General features: G+C 42.9%; 1 long non-coding RNA gene across 1 annotated transcript; it reads right to left on the bottom strand.

Annotated features, from left to right (window-relative positions):
• Window positions 1-220: 220 nt before the first annotated feature.
• On the bottom strand, window positions 221-955 carry LOC106943420 (uncharacterized). The gene is made up of 3 exons (XR_001423909.1): window positions 919-955; window positions 737-832; window positions 221-335 (listed from the first exon to the last, which is right to left on the bottom strand). It is a non-coding gene; the product is annotated as an uncharacterized LOC106943420 (long non-coding RNA).
• Window positions 956-8,980: the final 8,025 nt, after the last annotated feature.

The raw sequence follows: 8,980 nt of genomic DNA, 5'->3' as shown, positions 1-8,980 counted from the left end.
GAGTAAATGTACAACCATGGAGACATAGGAAAACAACTAAACATTTCATAGGATGAAGTTTCTCAATGCTCACCGGCTGTTTGGTCAAGAACTGTTACGGTCCACACAAGACACACAACATAAGGAGTCCAGACCAATTTACACAAGAACATAAGACATGATGAATCCAGACCAGGAAGCACTGAGATACTGAGCGAAACATCATTAGGCCTGGGATAAAAAGTGTTGCACCAACCTTCCATTATGGAGGTAAATTTTTCTTTGGGGCTAAAGGGAATTTTCCCTCTGCCACTGTGAGTTGTGTTCTCCATGGTGATATGTCCTTTGTCGACCATCTGAAGAAACATTGAAGAATTTATAATTTAGAAATTATGTTACTTATTCCCTGCGATGGAGTGGCGACTTGTCCAGGATGAACCCCGCCTCTCGCCTGAAACGTTCGCTGGAGAAGCACCAGCATCCCTCCTAACCCCACTAGGGACAAGGGTGTAAGAAAATGGATGGATGGATGGATGGATGAATGGATGGATATTACTTATTCTTCCATAAATCTGTTTTAATTCTGAGGGTAAAATGAAAAAACAATGCAAAACTCTAATACCTTAGTGATCCATGCTTTTACATCCTTTCCTGTTTTATTGCAATAAACTAAATTCCTCCTACACAGCAACTGCCCAGCCGATGGTTCTGGAACTACAGGACAACAACTCCAGCCTTAGGTATGGGAGGAACGTACCAGGTGTGTGCAGGTAGGTTCGAATGCCTTGGTTCCACAAGCCAGAATTCTGCCATCATCCAGAGTGTGCATCATCCTGATGTAGTTGTCACATTCCTGTTAGAACAGCTATTTCTATAAACAGACTGTAAAACTGAGGGGAAAAACTTATAATTTCTTTATTTTAATGTGCTGTAGTGTACCTCGATGCTCTTGCCTTTCGTCTGGCACTCGATTTTGCTTGAAGAGTTCACTATCCAGTTAGCCTGACAGGAAACAAACCAAAAGACCATGTGTTTGAGGAAATGTTTGTGAAATTCCTGCATGTTGTTGTAATATGAAAAGTCGGTAAGACTTTATTTGAAGGGGGTTGAATAAGACTGACATGACACTGTCATAAACATGACATAACACCTGTCATAAACATCAATAAGCCTTCATGAATATTTATGACTGTTAATTCTGCGTCATTCGGTAAACTGACACTTTTAATACAAAGTTGACATTATTTAAAATGTCTTTGTTATGACAACTTGACATTAACCAAGAAATCATTACTGATATAAATTTGTTATAAAAGTATTACTGATTGCACTTTAAAAATTAGGTAACTTTATGTTATTAAAGGTAAAGTTTAAACAGCAATGATTTCCTGGTTAATATCAAGTTGTCATAACAAAGACATTTTGAATAATGTCAACTTTGTATTAAAAGTGTCATAATTTACCAATGATGCTTTATGACAACAGTCATAAATATTCATGAAGGCTTATTCATGTTCATGACAGGTGTTATAACATGTTTATGACGGCGTCACGTCAGTCTTAGTCAACCCCCTTCAAATAAAGTGTTACCGAAAAGTCAAATATATGTTCGATTGGGTGCCATTTGTGAAGTTACACAGCCAAAAATGAACAGACATAATGGTTATTGAGTTAATAAGAGAAAATAAATGACTTCATTTTATAAAGTCATAGCTTCAAACTAAATATTCATAGGTAGCATACTGCAAATGCTTTGTAGCTACACTGTAAAAAAAATGTAAAAAAAACGGGTAAATGTACCGTAGAAATTTGAAGGAATTTTTCCGTTTTTAGTTTTACAGGTATTTGTACTGTATTTTCAATTTTACACATTGCATCATGGGAACAAGAAACTTCGCAAACGCAAAAACTGGTCATATGACATTTCAAGTTCGCTAGCCGGACCCTGGAACATATATCTTTTGGACTTCGGTTGGATTAAGAGCTGGCGTTACCTTTCTGGAACCTCCCTGGCAAAATAAATAAAAACACATTCTTTTCTGTGAATAATGTTTTGAAATATTTGTAGTTGACTTCATTTGACTTCGTGAGACTCCTGGCACAGTCTATAATTGCAAACTGTTTTGCAGTCTTTTTTTTTTTTTTTACAAAAAAGGTATATATTATTTTTAAAATGCTGCGTTTGCTTGTGTATTGTAAAAGTAAAAGTACAGGTGACTGCTGTATTACTATTATTTATTTATTTGACCAAACTCATACAAGTCAAGTCAAACTGAACTGGGCGCGTGAAAGCTATCCGTTCATGGCGTCATGCTACTTATGTCTCAATCCTGCTTTTTAAAAATGTCAAGCTGCAGTTGTTTTATTTGCTAAACATGATTTGATGACCCGGTTGTTAACATAAAAGCAGGTGGCCATTTAACTTCGGTAAATATACTTTCCATGTCAAGTTTGGGGTTTTAGAATATGGAAAATGTCGCCAGGAGTAGGGGGTAGTTAGAGGAGGTGGTGGGGAGTGTGGGGGGGTCGAGCGACAAACGAACGTAAACTGGGGCGGAGGGAAGCGGTTAGACCAGGGGACGACCGTCAGACTGGGGTGGGGACGGCTCGTGTTTCAGTCAGCGTTAAATTTGTTGCATGTTCGGTGCTCTAATCAGGCATGTTGAGATTAGGTTAGGTTGATAAACTGTTACAGTGGGTTAGAAGCTTCTTGCCTCATATAAATTGTAAGTCAGTGGATTGTACATACAGATAGTTAATTTTCCTATTTCTGAAATAGGAATAAACATCACTGAGAGTAAATAAAAGTGATGTTTGCAAAACAATTCTTCCAATTGGGAGTTTTTGCTGAAATGCCTGCTTGCAAACTGATTATCGGTTATTGTAGCTTAGCTTAAAAACTATATAACTAGTACTGTTCTAAATTTGTTGTCAGAACAAATGATTTCATTTAATTGTTAAAAAAAAACAAACAAATTATTGATTTAATCATTGGAAGACTTGCATGTTTTGGTGTTTATATTTCCTTCTCCTTATAAGATTATTTTGTTTTCTCTCCTGAACAGCTGCATCCAGAAACTCCTGAACTTTTCCTGGCAAGCAAGTAGGCATCTTTATAATAGGTGTGTACATTTGTTTGTTTTACTCAAACCTTTAGTTTAAATTAAGAAATGTGTGGTGTTTTCTACAATTCAATTGTAGAGACTCACGCAGAGAGAGAAACAGCAGTTAGACAATTTTATTGGAACGAGAATTTGGCGCTCGGACACCGGTGGAAGACGTGCGAGCTGAGAATCGCAGCGAGCTTGAATGATCGGCTCGAACGAAGCGCAGGTAGGTCTTCCCCCAGGCCCAGTCACTGGTGGTGGAGCGGAGCTTGGAGAGAGGAGTCTTGAGGGGACCTGGGGCGTCTGGGAGGCTGGTGGTGGAAACATGGAGGAGATGGGTTGAAGCACAACTGAAGCGGGTGGATCTGTGGTTGCTTCGTCTTTTGAAGGACCTCTTGCCAGGTGACTGGATCAAGGTAGAGAGGTGGTGCGTCTTGATTGGCTGGGGTGAAGGTGTGGTGATAGGTGATGCTGGAAGAGTCTTCCAGGTTGAATTTCCGCCTAGGGCTTCATTTCAATCTGTAGAGACTCACGCAGAGAGAGAAACAGCAGTTAGACAATTTTATTGGACCAAGAATTTGGCGCTCTGACACTGGCAGAAGACGTGTGAGCTGAGAATCGCAGCGAGCTTGAATGATCGGCTCGAACGAAGCTCAGGTAGGTCTTCCCCCAAAAGAGGGTGCCGGACCGAGGCCATGCCGTGACCTGCAGGCTTGTTTGAACCTTGTTAGGCGCACGGCAGCCAGCCTGCAAGTTCATGACGAACTTTGTTAGGCGAGGCAAAGAGGCCGAGACCTGCAGGGTGATCGAACCTCATAGGCACGACGGCAGCCGGACTGCAAGCTTATAGTGAAGCTTTGTTAGGCGGGTGGTGACGGCCGCGGACTGCAGCTGATCGAATCTCGTAGGCGCAACGGCAGCCGGCCTACAAGCTTAGCGAAGCTTTGGTAGGAAGGCAGTGATGGCCATGGCCTGCAGGCTGTTGAAGCCTTGTTAGGCACACGGCAGCCGGGCCTGCAAGCTCATATTGAACTTTGTTAGGCGAGGCGATAACTGCAGTGGCCTGCAGGCTGTTCGAGCCTAGTTAGCGGCTCATGCAGGCTATACTGAGTCTGAGAGATGCGGTGCTGGTGTGGCTTGCAAGCTGATCCGGCCTCGATGTGCAGCATAGATGTCTGTGGTCTGCAGGCTGTTCCAGCCTTGTTAGGCTCGGCCGACTCCCTGAACAATAGATATTTAGTATGTCGGAGTACTCCACCACCAGAGATTTGTTATGAATGCTTACCCATTGTCTGAAGGCAGTGAGAATGGAAGAGAGGTCTAAAAGAGTACGAGGAGGAGGATGCCGCTGACGATCGGCAACTGGGTTATGACTGAACCTTGTGGGCAATGGGAGGCTGCCTGCGGACTAAATATGAGGCCTTGGAAATGGCCAAGGGGAACTCGCATGAATCTTGGATTTCTAAGAAATTTAAAGACATGGCTGATCTGGAGACTTCATGCGTGAGGGACGTAGATGTTGAGGTGGGGCTTGCTGACTTAAAAGTGAAAATTGAGAACAGCATGAAACAGGCATAGATCCGGGACCTGCGTTGTCCCTTGAGCATTCTAAACTAATAGATTACTAGAATGGATGGATAGTAAACAAGCATCTGCTGAGATAAATTGTGCTAGGTGATCGATGTAAGTGGCAGTTTTCCCCTCGATCCTCGAGGAAAGGCGATTTATTTATATGGTGCATTTCCAGCAGCAAATCAGTGCTTTTAGAATGAGATAGGACTGAATCTTAAAAACCTAAACATGTAAAATATATTCATACATACGAATATAAAGCAATAATTAAGAATAGATACCCCAAAAAGTCTGTACTTCATAATAGGCGCTAGAAAATGTTGCAGTTGAATTGCAGATTAAGGGAGTAGAAGGTGGCGATGAAAGAACAAATTGTGAAGGACGTGACCCCATCGTGAGGAAGGAAAGATTTCTAAGTTGCGCCAAATTTAGTTAAGGCGTACCATGATGGTGTGAAAGACTTTAGAAATACTGTTGAATAGTTGTTGGAATGACCTGTGGGGATAACAGAGGTAATGGTGACTGCTGGATGACGAGAAGGAGGAAGGCTTGGTGGGGATAAAAGGCAGCTTAAAGATTGCAATGCCTGTGCGGGGACTAGTCAAAGGTAGTGGTCAAATTGAGGTTTAATTCGTAGCCTGTAGAACCTTTCAGCAGCAGCAGGCTAGCCCGAAGTACCACGAATCACACAGAAAGGAGACACCCTTTCCAAGTGCTAACATTACTTGTCAAATACTCGTTAATGATTCATAAATTATGCAACAAAGCAGCTATAGATGGAGACTTTTGAGCGAGATTTAAAATAAGTTATATTTTCAGAAATTTTCCAAGGTTTGACGTGCACAAAGTTAATGCTGCTTCATTTCATTCTGAGGAGGCAGAGCAGGTCAGACCCGGAGTGGAGCAGAAGGTCGATGGATCAGATCTTTAATGGGTTAAGGAGCTAGACTGATCAGAGGTCTCTGAACAAACAGTGTTTAAGGTCTGTTCTCTAAGCTGAGATAGCCGATGAGAAATCTTTGGAACTGGAGTGATTAGCTGCATCTCCCAGGATTTAATTAAGACGCTGCTGCAGTTATCGATACGGTTGGAGATAAATGCATGGATAAGTTTCTATAGATCCCAAGGTGTTTTTATTGTGATAAGGGTGATGAGACGTGCGGCACAAATGGATGGCTGCAAAAGTCAAAGTAGCTATGGTTACCAATACGTTGATATTTAATCTGCCACCTGGCGGAGTGGGTAGATCATCATAAGCCTTATAAGGGAGCAGGAGGCTTGTTTCAAGCGTGTGTGCTTCAGTAATGTGCTAACAAGGTTTATAGCTGGAGAGGCATTCGTAATCGGATTTACAAATATATACCCCTGCAAGTTATTGTTTACACCGGAAAATTTGCACATGCGGACAATGCTGGGGGCAGAAAAACTATTCTTTTACATACATGTCAGGGCTGCCACCATAGAATACTTCCGTTAACTCAAACTGACATGTAAATATTAATTTTGTGCTGTGTTCGTAGCAAAGGGGGAAAACTGTTAATGTATGACTCAAAACCACTTTCTCGCTCTCTGCATCACAGCTACGAACAGGCTCGTTGCCATAGCAACTGAAAACAACGCTACAAAAATATATATATATATAAAAAAGAACAGTCAAATATTTCTCACACAAAAGAAATATAGTTTTAGGCTTAATGGTTTGTGATTAAAAGGTGATTGGGTGGTAAGAGAAAAAAAAAAACTAAAGATGTATCGCTGAACTGACTTTAATGTGAGGCTAGCTCTAGCTAGCTCGTTGTTACTGTCTCTTACTCTGCATTTGTGGAATCGCAATGTCTGGGATCATGAGCGCCCCCTGCCACACAGGAGAACTGGCTGCCTCGCGTAGGAACTGTACTCTGCCGTTTATGATCACTCTAAGCACACAAATCATGTTACACACACGGGTGGTGACAAAACAGTCTACGCCGTACGCTACATTTATGGAAATCAGTTAATGCATTATTATCTATCCATCTATCTCCCAATTGACACCGCACAATACTGGTGTGCTTAAAATGATTGCAACCAACTCCAACAGCAATTGCGTGTAGAACCACAATGCTTAGGCAGCCATCCAGTTATGGAAGAAAGCTGACTCATTTTATGACCCTCATGTCGTGTGTGCTGGACTGACGGATCCTATAAATGTGGTATTTCTACTTAATGCCCATGCCTCCTCGATACGAGTTCGAGCTGACAGAAAATGAGGGAAAGAGGAACAGAAGTTATCAGGACGTGCGACGCAGCGAACTGAACGGCCTGAGAAGCGGAACACTCGCAAAGTTAAGATCACTGTGCAAGTGCCATTAGAAAGCGAAGCCGATGAGATTTAGAACAGCTTAAAGCCCAGCTCTGCAAACCACAAGTTGAGCTAATCATGACTCTAAAGATGCTGAGACTGACCGGCAATGGGAGGCCAGATAAACAGGAGCTGGAAGCATTGGTGCCCTAACTGATGTCATGAAAACAAAATATGAACGAGAGTGGAGAAGGTATATCATTACCTGGACACCGCCCTCACGGGCGCAGCGAAGTTGCTGGTTGATGAAGCTGGAGAGCCAGCTGTGAGCAGTCACTCGGAAGTGAGCGTGGCGGTCTGATGGTGGCGTTCTCCGGGAGGTGAGCTGGGAAAGACAATCCAGGCATAGGAGCGAGTCCACGACGAGACGAGCTGAGGAGGGCTGACGAGCGTCAGTGGCGGGGAGGAGAATGGCGGATCGAGGAGGGGCCGGAGTGTCACTGATGAAGGCCGAAGGGAGTCATCATGGGGCGGATAGATCAGTGAGCTGACTGACAGCCCTTGCTCAAGATAAGTTTAACGGAGGGGTAGAGGAGGGAGGCGAAGAATCCATGAAGCTAGACAACACCCCCATGGGCGCAACAAGGTTGCTGGATGATGAGGCTGGAGAGCCAGCTGCGAGCTGAGACACAGAAGTGAGCGACCCTGGCGGACTGGTGGCAGCGTTCTCCTGGAGGTGAGCTTAAAAAGACGATCAGGGCGGAGGAGTCCGTGACGAGATCAGCAGGGGAGGGCTGACGAGGGTCAGTGGTGGGAAGAAAGGGACGGCGGATCGAAGAGAGGCCGGAGCGTTGCTGATGAAGGCCAAAGGGAGCTAGGATGGGGCAGCTGAAAGTCCATGGGAGCACAGCAAGCGAGAGACATCTGAACAAAGAAAAAGAAAAAGGACGATCAGAGGGAGCTTTGCGAGCCGAACCAGGCCAAAAGGAGCAGAACCGTTGATGGAGAGGAGGCAGCTGGATGTTACAGAGGTAGAGGAAAAGCACCCATAACGTTGAACCACAACTGAAGCAGGTGGATCTGTGGTTGCTTCGTCNCGGGGACGACCTTAAGACTGGGGTGGGGACGGCTCGTGTTAGCGTTAAATTTGTTGCATGTTCGGTGCTCTAATCAGGCATGTTGAGATTAGGTTAGGTTGATAAACTGTTACAGTGGGTCAGAAGCTTCTTGCCTCATATAAATTGTAAGTCAGTGGATTGTACATACAGATAGTTAATTTTCCTGTTTCTGAAATAGGAATAAATATCACTGAGAGTAAATAAGTGACTTTTGCAACAACAAAAAAAAAAGCCTGCTTGCAAACTTATCGGTTATTGTAGCTTAGCTTAAAAACTATATAACTAGTACTGTTCTAAATTTGTTGTCAGAACAAATGAATTAAATTGTTAAAAAAAACAAAATTGATTTAATTATTGGAAGACTTGCATGTTTTGGTGTTTATATTTTTTTCTCCTTGTATAGTTATTTTGTTTTCTCTCCAACAGCTGCATCCAGACACTCCTGAACTTTTCCTGAAAAGCAACTAGGCATCTTTTTAATAGGTGTGAACATTTGTTTTTGTTTCATTCAACCTGTTACACATTTAGTTTAAATTAAGAAGTGTGTGATGTTTTCTACAATAACAGGCATAATGTTTTATGTGTCTTTCTAATAATGTCTAATGCAGCACTATGATACAGTTTTTTTACATATATGTTGAAGCTGTCACTGTGTCGTGATATTGCATGGGAGATAATCTGTGGAAAACATGTAGCTCTTCTGTTAGCCAGTGCTAACTGGATTCAAACAGTCAGAACCAGGCGGCAGGTCTTAGCGTGCCAATCACAAACTCTTGTGGTGCTGCTCATCCACTTCTCCCTGATCTCTTGTGTTTGGCTACGCTGCAGCTAACGGAACCTCTCATGAATGTTAAGGCCAGTTAGCATGGACACCGATGACGGTGGATAAACAGTTTTCCTGTTATGGTAAGTTGATTGACAGC

The sequence above is a fragment of the Poecilia latipinna genome, unplaced genomic scaffold, assembly GCF_001443285.1.
Source record: "Poecilia latipinna isolate Pla-1442-1.1 unplaced genomic scaffold, P_latipinna-1.0 Scaffold5288, whole genome shotgun sequence".
In the NCBI taxonomy this organism is placed as follows: Eukaryota; Metazoa; Chordata; class Actinopteri; order Cyprinodontiformes; family Poeciliidae; genus Poecilia; species Poecilia latipinna.
This window is presented reverse-complemented; position numbering and strand designations above follow the sequence as displayed.